The following is a 15,233-nucleotide window of genomic DNA, read 5'->3' on the forward strand; positions in this document are numbered from 1 at the left end:
ATATATTCTACCTCAAGTTCCTTGGATGAAGTTGCTGTAAAAGAGAAGTAAGAAGCTAGAATCAAAAGGGTGATAGAAGTGGATGAAAGATTGGAAGTAAGTTGGTGTTCTTGGAGGGTTTTCTTGAAGTGTTTTTGTATGGTTTTCTTATGGTGTTTAACTAAGGTTTTTATGGCTAGATCTTTAAGGTTTCTTGCTGGATTGTTATGGAGTTTAAAGAGTAAGAACAAGTGTGTGTTTAGCTTAAGAAATTTGAAGTAGAAATGAATCAAAATGAGGATACATGTTGCTCTTTAAAAACGTGATTATGGGGGTATTATGGACAAAATTTGTAGTTTGTAATCTTGTGTATTTGTCAAACAATCATACAAAAGTAGTTACCTAGCTCTAAGGGCATGAATAATGGCTGGTTAGGTGGTGATTTTGATGTGTATTTACTATTAGTAAATACGTATAGGAGCTAGGTATGATATGAGTACAAATACTCTAGGTATACGTATAGAAATTTTGTGAAAAATGAAATGAGGATTCAAATATAGCTATCTTTTGTGAATACACTTATATGGTTTTATGTATTTAAGTTCTTTAAAAGTAATTAAATACATTACTTATACAATATATGTATAACATTATAAGTCTTAAGTATATATGTCAAATAACGTTACGTATTGTTATCGTTTTGAAAACTTAAGTTAGTAGTTTCAAAATACACATATAACTTGTTGTTATTAATACAAAATGAGATATTAAAACATTTATTAATCATGTTAAATATGTATATATACATTTATATACACAAACGTACAATTATCATATATTGTATAGTTCGTGATATCATCGGTCAAACTAGACGGTCAAACGTTGTGTAAAACTCTTTTCGGAAATATAAATCTCGACAATTTGGATTGCTTATCATGTTGGCAAGGTTTAATTTATGTAAATATTAATCTTATAAGTATAGAATGATCGAAAAAGTGCGGGTCGTTACATTACCTCCCCGTTAAATAAATTTCGTCCCGAAATTTTAAAATTGTACCTATTTTGCGTCATCGAGAAACAAGTGTGGATACTTTTGCTTCATCTGATCCTCTCGTTCCCAAGTAAACTCGGGACCTCTTCTAGCATTCCAACGAACCTTAACAATCGGTATATTGCTCTGTTTGAGCTGTTTAACTTCACGGTCCATGATTTCGATTGGTTCTTCGACGAATTGTAGTTTCTCGTCGACATGGATTTCCTCAAGAGGAATGGTGAGGTCTTCCTTTGCAAGACACTTCTTAAGGTTTGAGACGTGAAAGGTATTATGTACTCCGGCGAGTTGTTGTGGTAACTCGAGTCGATAAGCTACCGGTCCAATGCGTTCGATGATCTTAAACGGGCCTACGTATCTTGGGTTCAGTTTACCCCTTTTGCCGAAACGTATTACACCTTTCCAAGGTGACACCTTTAGCATAACCATGTCCCCGACCTGAAACTTTAATGGTTTCCTTCGGACATCGGCGTAGCTCTTTTGGCGACTGCGGGCTGTTTTTAATCTCTCCTTGATTTGCACTATCTTCTCAGTCGTTTCATGTATGATCTCGGGACCAGTTAATTGTCGATCTCCTACTTCATTCCAACAGATAGGAGATCTACACTTCCTTCCATACAATGCTTCGAATGGCGCAGCTCCAATGCTCGCATGATAACTATTATTATACGAGAATTCTGCTAACGGTAGATATTTATCCCAACCGTTTCCAAAATCGATCACACATGCCCTGAGCATGTCTTCAAGAGTCTGAATTGTTCTTTCACTCTGCCCGTCGGTCTGCGGATGATATGCGGTACTCATATCCAAACGAGTTCCTAATGCCTCCTGTAGTGATTGCCAAAACTTTGAGGTAAATCTACTATCACGATCGGATATAATGGAAATAGGTATCCCATGCCTTGAAACAACTTCCTTTATATACAATCGTAATAGTTTCTCCATTCTATCCGTTTCCTTTATAGGCAAGAAATGTGCAGACTTGGTGAGACGATCAACAATCACCCAAATGGTGTCGTATCCCCAGGCAGTCTTTGGTAACTTCGTGATGAAATCCATGGTAATACCATCCCATTTCCATTCTGGGATTTCTGGTTGTTGAAGTAACCCTGACGGCTTCTGGTGTTCTGCTTTGACCTTAGAACAAGTTAAACACTCCCCAACATATGTTGCAACGTCTATCTTCAAATTAGGCCACCAATAATGCGTCTTAAGATCTTGGTACATCTTTCCAACTCCAGGATGTATCGAATATCTTGTCTTATGTGCCTCGTTCAATATCAACTTCCTTAATCCACCCAACTTCGGTACCCAAATACGATTTGCAAAATATCGAATTCCATCTTCCCGCATAACGAGTTGCTTCTCATACTTCTTCATTATTTCATTTCCTATATTTTCTTTAGTAAGTGCTTCTCGTTGAACTTCTTTGATTTGTGAGTTGAGATTCATGCGAATTTTTATGTTCATCGCTCGTACTCGAATTGGTTCTCGTTCTTTTCTGCTTAAAGCATCAGCCACCACGTTTGCCTTCCCGGGATGATAACGAATTTCACAATCATAGTCGTTTATCAGCTCGACCCACCTACGTTGCCTCATGTTCAGCTGTTTCTGATCAAAAATATGTTGAAGGCTTTTATGATCAGTAAACACAGTGAATTTAACCCCATACAAGTAGTGTCTCCACATCTTCAATGCAAACACGACTGCTCCCAATTCTAGATCATGCGTCGTATAATTCCGCTCGTGAATCTTCAATTGTCGAGATGCAAATGCAATTACTTTCTTTCGTTGCATAAGAACACAACCAAAACCTTGTCGCGAAGCGTCACAATATATTTCAAAATCATCGTTCCCTTCAGGTAACGATAAAATAGGCGCCGTAGTTAACTTCTTCTTCAGTAATTGAAATGCGTTCTCCTGCTCCGAGGTCCATTCGTATTTCTTCCCTTTTTGCGTTAATGTTGTCAGCGGCTTAGCTATTCGGGAAAAATCTTGAATAAACCTTCTATAATAACCGGCTAAACCCAAAAATTGACGTATCTGCGTTGGTGTCTTAGGAGTCTCCCATTTTTCAATAGCTTCAGTTTTTGCTGGATCAACCTGAATTCCTTCGCTATTAACAACGTGACCAAGAAATTGCACTTCTTTCAACCAGAAAGCACACTTAGAAAATTTAGCATAAAGTTGTTCTTTTCTCAACAACTCCAGTATCAACCTTAAATGCTCTTCATGCTCTTGCTCATTCTTGGAATAGATAAGAATATCATCAATGAAAACGATAACAAACTTATCTAAATACGGACTACAAACTCGATTCATGAGGTCCATGAATACAGCTGGCGCATTCGTCAATCCAAACGGCATAACCAAAAATTCGTAATGACCATAACGTGTCCGAAAAGCAGTTTTCGGAATATCCTCTTCTTTGACGCGTAGTTGATGATAGCCCGATCTTAAGTCGATTTTTGAATAAACACATGATCCTTGCAATTGATCAAATAAGTCATCAATTCTCGGTAGTGGATACCGATTCTTGATAGTTAACTTATTTAATTCACGATAGTCTATACACATCCTAAAAGATCCCTCTTTCTTCTTAACAAATAAAATTGGAGCTCCCCACGGTGAAGTACTCGGTCGTATGAATCCACGGTCCAGTAATTCTTTTAACTGACTTTGAAGTTCTTTTAACTCGGACGGTGCAAGTCTATATGGAGCACGAGCCACTGGTGCAGCTCCTGGTACTAAATCTATTTGAAATTCTACCGATCTAAATGGAGGTAATCCCGGCAACTCTTCCGGAAAAACTTCAGGAAAATCTCTTGCCACAGGCACGTCGTTGATGCACTTTTCTTTCTTTTCGACTTTATTAACATGTGCTAAAATAGCGTAACATCCCTTTTCTAAACACTTCTTGGCTTTCAAACAGCTAATGAGTTTTAGCTTTGACTTACCCTTCTCTCCATAAATCATCACCGGTATTTTATCCTTACCAGGAATACGAATTGCCTTCTTGGCACAAACAATTTCCGCTCCTATTTTGGACATCCAGTCCATGCCGACTATTACATCAAAACCTCCTAATTCCACGGGTATTAAGTCGATTTTAAACGTTTCTCCGGCTAGATTTATTTCACAATCACGACAAATTTTATCGGCTTTAATTAGCTTACCATTAGCTAACTCAATCAAGTACTTAGCATCTAGAGGTAATGATGAACAATTCAATTTAGTGTAAAAATTTATACACACGTAACTTCTATCGGCGCCAGTATCAAATAAAATAGATGCTGATAAGTTATTAATGGTAAACGTACCCGTAACAAGTTCCGGGTCTTCTCGTGCCTCTCTAGCATTAATAACAAACGCTCTTCCACGTGCAGGTCCGCTATTCTGATTCGGGCACTGGCTCTTATAGTGACCTTGTTTTCCACACCCAAAACAAGTAATGTTAGCCAAAGCAGTTCTATTTGCGTTGGTGGCAGGAGTCTTGTTACCATTTGCATTTGTAACGAGAGCCTTACAATCTTCAGCAAGATGTCCCTGTCTATTGCATTTAGTGCACAACACACTACAGTAACCAAAATGATGTTTGTGGCAACGGTTGCATAAAGGACTTTGTCCTTTGTAACCAAAGCCTGAACCGCTACCCGCACCTTTCGTGGTTTCTTGTTTCTTATAAGGTTGTTGTTGGTTACCTCGATCATAACCTCCATTCCACTTTTTCTTGTTCCCCAATACCTTCACCTCAGTATTGAATGCTTTCTTGTCCAAAATGACCTGATCCATTAGCTCGTTTGCCATGGTTATAGCTTCATGAATTGTCTTAGGTTTCGATGCTGTAACGTTTGCCTTGACCTTTTTGGGCAAACCACCTTTGTACATTTCAATCTTCCGTGCTTCGGTTGGAACCAATTCAGGACATAGTAAAACCAATTCCATGAATCGCTGATTGTAGTTGGTGATTTCAGTACCAACCACCTTCAAACTTCGTAACTCATCTTCTAACTTAATAACCTCATTCCTTGGACAATACTCGGTGATTATCATTGCTTTGAATTCTTCCCATGGAGTATCATAAGCTGCATCTCCTCCTACCGCCTTCACATAATTCTTCCACCATGTGAGTGCACTATCTTGTAAAGTGCACGATGCATACTTGGTCATGTCTTTTTCATCACAACCGCTGATTTTAAACACCGTCTCCATCTTTTCTATCCATCGGGTTAAACCGATAGGTCCTTCCGTTCCACTGAATGATGAAGGTTTGCAAGCTTGAAACGTCTTGTAGGAGCATCCTACGCGAGGATTTGGATTAGCTGCAGTAGCTCTTGCAGCTTCGACCCATAGCATTCTATCGTTGACTCGCTGGTTGATGAAGTTCTCGACTTCTTGTTCCGTCATTCGGTTCAATCGCGCCATTTCCTAATGAAAGAAAATAATTATTCACATGGATTATTATAGATGTAGTGTGTATTTATAGTACATTTATAGCTTGTTAATAATATGAACCAGGTATTATTATAAAAGCCTTTTCTTCTTATTAGCGTTTTATAATTATATCTTGGGTAGTACCTACCCGTTAATGTTCATACTTAATAGCTTAGTACAGAATCAATTACTACAATCTAAATAATACTTAACCATGGAAAATTATTGCATTTCATACTTCGCTATTTTACATATGCTTATCTTACATCAAACTTTAAGCAAACCACACTAATAATATTATACAAAACATTATATGATTCCATGGCTTAATACGGCAGTGCATCGTTCGGTCTATTTTCTAGGGCGTTTAGTTCCAATGAATGGCCTAACGCTTATCCTGGCTGTCTGCCTACGTTTTGGCTGAGGAGCCGAAGAACTAGATGCGGGGATTGCACTAATAGGAATAGCGGGAATAGGGGTGGTAGTGTTGAGTGGAATTGGTGCTACGTCATTCTTACTAAGTTCGGGATTTGAATTTTCTAATTCATTCGCTTTTCGTTTCTTTCCTTGATCGAATTTTTCTTTCGTAATTTCTAGTATTTCTTCCTCGGGTTCACTTTCCTCTTCGGGTTCACTTTCCTCCTCGGGTTCACTTTCCTCTTCGGGTTCACTTTCCTCCTCGGGTTCACTTTCCGATATTTCTATAGTTGGTTCATCTGGAAATTGTGAGTCTTCCCCAAAAATACCATTTTCGTCATCGGATATGTTAATGACTGAAACACAATCTGAAGATTCTGGTTCGGAATCGCTGAATGTGATAACAAGTTTTGAGCCCGACATCTATCATATAACAACTAACCCATTAGTACTACATAATATTTACATATAAATTTTAACCAACAATGATAAGCAATGGTTTTTAAATCAGACCCGGTCAAAGTCCAGACTTACTAATGTATCCTAACGACTTATCGGTTAGACACACTAATGCAAACCTGGTTCGCTAAGACCAACGCTCTGATACCACATGTCATAACCCGTCCTTAACCATAAGAACGCGTTAGATAACGTATGATTTCATTGCGAGGTATTGACCTCTATATGAGACATTTTTGAAAGAAAACTGCATATATTATACATTACAAACCATAACCATTATTTTTGTTACAAGCTTAAGACAATAAAAAGAAGATTAACGTTTAGCGATAATCTTCGACTTACAAACTTTACAAATGATGACAACAACACGGTTTCTAGCATATTTTACAATGCAACATCTCGGATATGCAGTTTTATTTTTGACACAAACATGCGTACGCAAGATCCTGGTTAGATCCAACATGATACAGCGGAAGCTTTAGAAATCACCTGAGAATAGACATGTTTTAAAAAGGTCAACATAAAGTTGGTGAGATATAGGTTTAATGCCGGCAGCAATATATATATATAGACCACAAGATTTCGTATATAAACAGTTTAATAAAAGTATTCTAAGTGGTTGAGCACTCGGTAACCATACTTAACATTTTCACGTCGCATATTCCCTTTAATATGAAATCTTACTACACCGTACCAAGTGTAGTCACAAAACGAAGTACTGTGCAACCGTTGAATACTGGTCGTCCAGTCCGGTTGGGGTTGTCAGGCCCGATAGATCTATCAACAGGATTCGCGTTTACAATACCGCTGTAAATATTAGTTACCAAGCTACAGGGAAGTATGCCAGTGGTACAACTCAACGTAGAATATATTTTTCAGTTACTTGTGTCCATAGCGTAAAACATAAAGTACATGTATTCTCATCCCGAAATATTTAGAGTTTAAAAGTGGGACTATATACTCACTTTTGTCTTGATGATATAAATAATTTGACTCGATCTTCCGGTTGATATCACGAACCTATCCATATATAATATATCAATATGTTTTCATTTTAAACAAACGTTATATATATATACTTGTTATACTTTTAATACTTTGAATATTTCCTTAGTCCAAAGTTAGCAGTCCGAGGTTAGCAATTCAATTTTTAATGGTTCATTTTTAGATGTTTAATATACCCGCAATGAATAAATATAACCCCCAACGAAATAAATAAAACTCCCGTAAAACCCCATCATAAATGTATTGGTCGAGATTAATCTTGACCCATGGTACCGGTGTTGTCAAATGACGTGTTGCGTACAATCATGGGATCTTATGATTAATCTTCTCGTGTTGCTTACGGGTGATCCTGAACCATATGAAATTGAATTTTGAGTACATATATATAAAATATCATGTTATCTTAGAAGTATGTGATTTTATGTAAATTTTTCCAATGAATCCCGAAGTCATTTAAGCCTTGGATAACCAATTTTGTTTCGGTCATAGTTTCTTCGTTACAAGTCCGTTTTCGTTGATTCAACTTGCCATCTCCTTGGATCGAGTCCCTCTTTAAGACTATGAACTGTAAATACCTTAGTTTGTATTCAAAATCACACGGCATAGGTCAAACTTTAGTGAAACTTATGAAGTTAATCATTTTCGTTACAACAAAATCATTTAATGACCATTTTTCTAAAAATACCTATACTTTGAAAAACCAAGTTTTACCTTGTTAAATTAGCATATACATAAGTTATATTACAGGTCTTGAAGTATTTTAAAAGTTAAGTTAGAAGGATCTATTTAGTTTGCAAACAAGTTTGAAAACATTCAAACTATGTTCTTGTTGTTAAACTTGTATACCACAAAATATGATAGCTATATATATATGAATCGAATAAGGTTATGAACATATATTCTACCTCAAGTTCCTTGGATGAAGTTGCTGTAAAAGAGAAGTAAGAAGCTAGAATCAAAAGGGTGATAGAAGTGGATGAAAGATTGGAAGTAAGTTGGTGTTCTTGGAGGGTTTTCTTGAAGTGTTTTTGTATGGTTTTCTTATGGTGTTTAACTAAGGTTTTTATGGCTAGATCTTTAAGGTTTCTTGCTGGATTGTTATGGAGTTTAAAGAGTAAGAACAAGTGTGTGTTTAGCTTAAGAAATTTGAAGTAGAAATGAATCAAAATGAGGATACATGTTGCTCTTTAAAAACGTGATTATGGGGGTATTATGGACAAAATTTGTAGTTTGTAATCTTGTGTATTTGTCAAACAATCATACAAAAGTAGTTACCTAGCTCTAAGGGCATGAATAATGGCTGGTTAGGTGGTGATTTTGATGTGTATTTACTATTAGTAAATACGTATAGGAGCTAGGTATGATATGAGTACAAATACTCTAGGTATACGTATAGAAATTTTGTGAAAAATGAAATGAGGATTCAAATATAGCTATCTTTTGTGAATACACTTATATGGTTTTATGTATTTAAGTTCTTTAAAAGTAATTAAATACATTACTTATACAATATATGTATAACATTATAAGTCTTAAGTATATATGTCAAATAACGTTACGTATTGTTATCGTTTTGAAAACTTAAGTTAGTAGTTTCAAAATACACATATAACTTGTTGTTATTAATACAAAATGAGATATTAAAACATTTATTAATCATGTTAAATATGTATATATACATTTATATACACAAACGTACAATTATCATATATTGTATAGTTCGTGATATCATCGGTCAAACTAGACGGTCAAACGTTGTGTAAAACTCTTTTCGGAAATATAAATCTCGACAATTTGGATTGCTTATCATGTTGGCAAGGTTTAATTTATGTAAATATTAATCTTATAAGTATAGAATGATCGAAAAAGTGCGGGTCGTTACAAAATGCATGTATACTCGACATCGGATGCAAGTATCAAATAGTAAGCGGAAGCATGTATCACATATCGTGCAAGACCTGAGAAAAACATAGAAGAATCTGTCAACGAAAACGTTGGTGAAATCATAGGTTTAGTAAGTAAATTGTATTGAACCACAAGGTTCTTTATGAATTGCTTAACCAAAATCGTTCACATTCCAAAATAGTATTTGTATCACGAGCACCCAATTATCAAGGCTTAACCGAATCTTCCCTCTGAATTTTGAATTTAGTGTTAGAACTTACACTATACATTGTTGAAATTATATTTCATTCACTAACGGTAGCGAACCGTCTGAATGAGGGTTTGTTAAACCCGTATGGCCACACAACATAATTACACGCTTACACTTACACCCTGCAAGTGGAACTAATGATAATTGGATTGAGGACTTTTGTTCAAACTCGTATGCATCTTTGTATTCGTATTTGTTCACAATGTAAAAGCATGAAAAGTAAATAAGTATGAAATGTATGTGTTTCTCAGCCCACGATGTAAAGAATAAAAGTGATTAAAAAAAAAAGTGGGACTATGATCTCACCTCGAGTGCACGAGTATAAAGGTACTTCAACAAGTAAACGTGTGCATGAAAGTTGCTTAGCCTTGACCTAAACAAGTAAGTTATATCAATTAACCGGTTACGACACAAGGTCGGGTGAAATGTGTTCAATTAGTCCTATGGCTCAATACGACTCGATTAAATATAGCATGTGAATCACGTTGTCAAGTTTCATACAAGAAACAAGTATAAAAGCATGTTAGAATGATTGTATAAAAGTTTGGTTAAGTTTGACTAAAAGTCAAACTTGGTCAAAGTCAACGAAAAAGTCAACGCGTTCGGGTCGGGTCCCGGACTATTTTTCTATGCTAAATATTCATATACAAGTATATTAAAACAAGTTTCATGTGAATCGGAGGTCGATAGCTAGTCAAACATTTCGCGTGAAAAGTGACAAAGTGAGCAGAATTCTGGCCAGGCCAATCCGCGCGCCGCGCGGGGATCGGGCGCGCCGCGCAACCATCTGGGCAGAGATTTCTGATCAGTTTTTCAAAGTATGCACGAACCAAACATCAAACATTCACCATTTATGATCCGCAAACAACCAAAACATGTATCTTATATCCTCGGAAAGGTATTTTGACGAGCAATACAACTAACCACATATCATCAAACAAAAACATCATTTACAATAACCGAAAACTCGTCAATTGATCAAGAAAGGTTTATTTTCAAAGTTTCAAGTTCGTAAAACGTATTTTATGATTCGGGAATCCAATTTACACATACGATATGCCGTTTCGAAGGTAATTAAGTATACATTGCATCTAAACACTTACTAACAACATTAACAAGCATTCAACGCATCAAAAGATCATTTCAAAGTCTATCAAACCCTAGTCAAACATCACAAAATCCTTAATCGGGTTTTTGAAGTTTTCTTAATCAACCTACACATCAAAATGTAGCTAATGATACTAGTAACACAATTAAAACATGAACTTTAACAATTAAACAACTTTAACTCATCTAAAATCAAGGATTTAGCACACCCATTTCAAATGTTCAAACTAGTTACTCAAAACAACGAATCGAGCAAACAAAACATATATTCATGTTATACACGAGCCATAAACACTAACTAACACCATTTCAAGTCAAAAACACGAATTTAGAGAAATCTAGAGTTTTAGAATTGTTACCCAAAATCGATGAAGTTAGTATCAAATCGTAGAGAATGAAGAGAGGATCACGAAAATGTAATTTGTTTTGTTGTAAGCCTCCTAGATCGAATTTAGATGATGATTTTATGAAGTTGGGGTTTGTGTGTGTGTTCTTGCTAGAGAGAAAGAGAGAGAGAGGGAGATGGTTGAATGGTGGTGATTGGGGTGGACTAGTTGACCTAGTCAACTAGTTTGCCCCGTGTCAATTTTAGTCCCTCGAGTTTAGAAGCGGGTGCGGGATTTAACCGATCGAATATTTTTAAAACGCAAGTTAACGAGAGATGTTATAATTAAATAACGAGAATATTATGAACGTTCGTCAACGGAGTCGACGAATTTAAATACGAAAGATATTATTTTAAATAAAAAAAGACGGTGTTAAAATAAATTTAACGGAAAAACGCGGGATGTTACAGAATTAAAGTAGAAAGCATGCATAATAATAGGTATTTGATCAAACTTAATAGAACCAAATCATTCAAACATTAAAATCTAAGAAAATAAGAGCAATCCATAGTCAAAAGCTAATGCATCTGAGTAACCACAAAGGGTTTAAGCCTAACATGCTAGAAAAATCAACCAAACAAGAGATACCAAGAGTATTCATGTTTGAAATCACTAATAAAGATGAATAGACAATTGTACCAATGATCTAGATGATTAAAATGATAACTTGGATGAATAACCCTCTTCAAGATGATCAAAATAGGGGTTGGAACCCCTAAAATTGCCTGGAAATTTCCTAAAGTCGGATATAATTCGTAACACTTAAAAACTGAATCGTCATGCGAATTTATACAGATGATATGGCCGACAAAGGCTCGCGATCACGAGATGTTTTGTGCTTACCTCCTCGCGATCGTGAGGCACCCAGATTAGGTATTTTCGCGATCGTTTTTCTTTTCTTCAGTTCTCGAACTTGCCTTCGACCTTCACCTCGTGATAGCGAGGCCTGAAACAACATTTTAAGCTTGAAAATTCACTATAACTTTTGGCGTTAACCCCGGTTCGAACCTGGAACTTTATACTCGATATTTTAGCCCCGAAACACTTTGAAATCTCCAAAAATCATCAACACACACCCAAAAACACCAACTTAATAAAAGGCGTAATACTAATCATATATCTTCATTATAACCCGTAAACTAACCGAAATAGAATCCAATATTGCGAGATAATATAGTGTAAACTGAGCAATATCAAATCCCCTACACTTGAACCCTGTTTGTCCCCATGTAAGTCAATATTCAAATATAAAAAAAATGCAAGAACAGCATACCCGGAACGTGCCTTCAACAATAAATAAAACCAACATACACCATAATTAGTATCACGAACAAACATAGTCAAGATGTGTAATCTTCAAAATATAATTGCAAGGTTCAAGTCTTCAAGTGTATTAATCATCAATGAGCACAACACAAGAGAACCTGGTACAAATTACATACTACGCACTAGTTGTAAAACTATAAGTGTTACCGTCAATTCCACGAGCAATCAAAAAGCTTCAATCGGGTGAAACTTAGTGCGATTCCGAAGAAATTGATCATAGGGAACACGGGACCTTATGAAAACATTTTATCATTTTAAAAAGGATAAACAAACTAGCTTTTACACTAAACAAGTTTTCATGAATTTTAGCTTACTAGGTCATTGTGACAACCCGGAAATTTCCAACTAAATTTAAACTTTATCTTTATATTATTCTGACACGATAAGCAAAGTTTGTTAAGTTAAATCTCAAGAATTTTAAACGGTGTTCATACATTCATTATAACCTCGACCAAAGTTCGACGATTCACGAACCGTTATATATAAATAGATATGTATATATATGTGTGTGTGTATATATATATATATATATTATAACTTGAGAATATTAATAAAGTATTAAACGTATAATACTTTACACGAACTTATTTGTTTCAATATGTTTATTGATGGAATTAGAAGATAATATCAAATGATTGATTTATCATATACATTGTGATATGATTACGGGCCCATATTATGAGGTCCACTGTGATTTAAGAAATCTATTCTTTTTGACAACATTCGGAAAATGGTAAAGTGATTTATAAGTAAGAACGTGGAGTGTAAATAACTTAGATGTTGGATATCGACAAGTTAAGTAACTCGAAATTTTTCATTAATATGATTTCATACGTTTATTCAACCTTTGAACTTTATCTCATGCTTCACCAACAGACTGTAATTTAAAAACTTGAAACCTATTATGAATATATATGATTCTACTTTTCTAAAATGTTTTATGATATAACGATTTCCCTTATTTTAACCTTTAAACAAAATGATTCTTAAATATATTTAGTTTTGGAAAATAAAATTATCATATTTATTTGATTTAGTTTCAAACGTACAAAAACGTTTTCAGTTTAAAAAGAACTTTATTATTAAAACGTATATAACTTTTATAAATATCTAGAACCACTTTTGACAACTCATTACTTAACCAGTATGATAAAGATAACGATATTTATATTTTATTTTATTAAATATATATAACGATTTAAATTAATATTATATATATTTATACGCGTATTATACGTACATAGTTTTATACTTTTACTATACTTAAACTTTACCTTTACTTTATTTTTACTTTACTTTAACTTTAATAATTCACTTTAATAATTCATACTTTAATAATTCACTTTAATAATTCATACTTTAATAATTCACTTTATATATATATATATATATATATATATATATTTACTCCGTATTATTTCAAGATATTATTAGTATACATAAAATATTATGACGGAGTGATGTTCGAGTGATTTCGAAATTATTTTTCGAGCGGGATAGAGCTAAGAAAATTATGGGTTATAGCTATGGAGGTTATGGGTATGGTTCGGGAGTATTGCTCGTAAGTCAAACTAGTGTTTATCATCCCCGTTGCGTCTACGTACTTTTCCTGCAATATTGAATCTCAATATTGATACGTGAGCCCTCATAACTTAACTTTTATATATTATTAGTGTATCCCTGACTAGTGCTCGAGTATATAGGATTATGCATGCTTATACGTTCGTTATTATCGTTAGATAGGTTATGTTGAATCTTCAATTAAATACATATGCTATTAAGATAAGGTATATGATATGCATGTCGTTGGAAAGCTAGTAAAAAATTGAGAACTTTTCATTTATATATCGAATGGTTTCGATGAACGGTTTAGAAGTTATAGTCAATTGAATTTTTGTAAAAATGATTATTATTATCGTCGTTATTATCATCGTTATAATCTAATTATTATTATTATTATTATTATTATTATTATTATTATTATTATTATTATTATTATTATCACTGTCGTTATTAATAAAAGATATTATTGTTATTTTTATTATTATTATTATCGTTATTATCGTTAAGGTTATAATTAGTATTATTATTATTATTATTATTATTATTATTATTATTATTATTATTATTATTATTATTATTATTATTATTATCATCATTCAAATAGTTATTAGTATTATCATTAATATTATTATTATTAGTATTATTATAATTAAAACTAATATTAGTAACATCTAATTATTATGATTACTATTATTATTATTAATATGAACGCGATATAAAAGACGACTAAAAACTATTAAACGAAGCGATTAGAAAATAATGAGTATGAGTATCATGATGAAATTAAGATATTGTAAGATACTGATTTAAAGGAAAAATATCGTTTTCATTATTTTACTATTATTATTATTAAAAGTATTATTAATATTAAAACTATCATTTTTACTAAAATTATTATTTTTAATAAAAATATCATTGTTAATATGAAACATCATTATTATTATCATTTTAGTACTATTATTAATAAAAATTATCATTTTATCATTTTTAGAAAATATAATTATTGTTACTTTTATTAGTAGAAGAATAATAATTATTACAAAATAATACAACTTTTACTTATTATTATTATTATCAATATTATTTTATCAAATAAATATGTGATACAAAGATATTTTACTACGTATAATATAATTACATTAATAATATCTATCATATTATTTTTATGATATTAAATGAACTTTATAAATTTTATTACTTAAAAGTATATTATTTTTAATAATACCTATCATATAAAAGTATATTTTTATTATATAAATTTTAATATAAAATTTTATTTATTAATAAAAGAACTATATTATTTACTTTAATAAAATCTGTTAAAAATATTTAAATATATAAAATGACT

Source organism: Rutidosis leptorrhynchoides, chromosome 4, assembly GCF_046630445.1.
Source record: "Rutidosis leptorrhynchoides isolate AG116_Rl617_1_P2 chromosome 4, CSIRO_AGI_Rlap_v1, whole genome shotgun sequence".
In the NCBI taxonomy this organism is placed as follows: domain Eukaryota; kingdom Viridiplantae; phylum Streptophyta; class Magnoliopsida; order Asterales; family Asteraceae; genus Rutidosis; species Rutidosis leptorrhynchoides.